Genomic DNA, 1,803 nt, shown 5'->3' with positions numbered 1-1,803 from the left:
TGTCAAAACACTGATAAATGAGACAGAGCAAATGCCAAATGTTTTCTCTGAAATCCTATTGCTCTGATGGATTTGGTGAATTTGTATTTTAAAGCTGTGATAAATCTTAAATGACCAAGTAACTAAAGCTAGTCAGAAAAGAAACATTACAAAACTGATTAAGTTTTATCAATCCACTCTAATTATTGTTTTAAATTCAATGTAAAAATAATAATAATAAATTATCTGACATACATCCAGTATCTTTTTGTAGTAGGTAGAATGGCCCCCTGAAGATATCTGTGTCCTAATCCTCGGAAACTCTGAATATGTCACCTTCTATGACAAAAGGAACTTTGCATATGCAATCTGGGTAAATCTGAGATTTACCTGGATCATCTGAATCTTCACAAAAGTAGTTAAGAACAGAAAACTTCCTCTGGCTGGAGAAATCAGAGAGATTTGAAGCATAAAAGGATTTTGCCTCTCACTGCTGACTGGGGCCACATGGAAACCATGAGAAAGTATGGGGACCAGTCTCCTGGAGCACAGAGGGGCTTCCAGCTGAGAGCCAGCGAGAATCATGAACCTCAGTGCTACAACTCCCATGAACTAAACCCAACCAACAACCTGATTGAACTTGGAGGTGGAGTCTGCTCCAGAGTCTCCAATGAGGAGCCCAATCCTGCCGACACCTTTATTTCAGACATGTGAGACCTGGAGCAGGGGACCCGTTCAAGCCCAGCAGAGTTCTAACCTACAGAAGCTGTGAGGTGGTACATATGTGTTGTTTTAAATCACCAAGCTTGTAGGAAGTTGTCATAGCAGTGAAAGGAAACGAATAACCTCGCATTAGGAAGCAGGCACTGCCATTCACCAGGGTTCAGTAAAACACCTGACCAGTAGTGTGGATCAGATGCTGTGGCTGGGAGGACAGCCAGGAGTTGCAGAAGAGAACAGAGGATTATTAGTGCACTTATTTTTCCTCTTTTAACTGGATGTATTGCCTCCGAATTCTAGGTGGCATTACAACAACTACAAAGCTAAAAATAAAATCAACTCAAACTTCTAGTTTGCTGTGAAGAGTGCCCTGTGTTTTTGATTCATCCATCATACTATTATACCACCTGTCTCGTCCTGAACCTGAGCTGTGAAGCGTAACTTTGATATTCACAATTTGCTGTTGCGATGAAATGTGTTAGAGGCGATGTTACAGAATTATTATTTTTTTAATGCTGCCAGTTTCTAACAACTTGTGTTCCAACTCAGATCTCACTGTCGAATTGCTCCCTTAGCAGGACTTCTCTTGAGATTTTAAGTGATGTGATTTTTATTTGAATAAATACTTGAACAAATCTTTATGCAATTAGAGTATAATGTTCTTGTCAGATATCTTTAAAAGACTGTTATTTATTTGAAAATTTATTACTTCTTTTTGAAAAAAATGTGTTATATCTGAAACACATATGGGACTATCACTAGTTTGCTAAATTCTGTGAAAAACACCACTTTGCTTGCTTTCTTTGCCTTTATTAATTTCCTCTCGATCTTCCATATCTCGTCACGTATCCCTCACTGATTTTTTTTCCCCTGCCATGTTTCAAGTGTACTCATTTAAATGAAATAGTCACCTGTCCTTGTCGTTAAATGGTATCCTGTCCTAAGAATTTAAAGACCTCCAAGCAGCATATCAGAAAGGTTAACGGCAAATGAAATGGTGCATTTCAGTGTTACTGTGGACTTCATTAAAATTTAGTATTCATTATTGGTCTTTTCTAAGATCATGGATTCCATTGAATCATTTCATTCTGCCCTTGTAGTTTC

This window comes from Propithecus coquereli, unplaced genomic scaffold (genome assembly GCF_000956105.1).
Source record: "Propithecus coquereli isolate 6110/MARCELLA unplaced genomic scaffold, Pcoq_1.0 Scaffold650, whole genome shotgun sequence".
In the NCBI taxonomy this organism is placed as follows: domain Eukaryota; kingdom Metazoa; phylum Chordata; class Mammalia; order Primates; family Indriidae; genus Propithecus; species Propithecus coquereli.
This window is presented reverse-complemented; position numbering follows the sequence as displayed.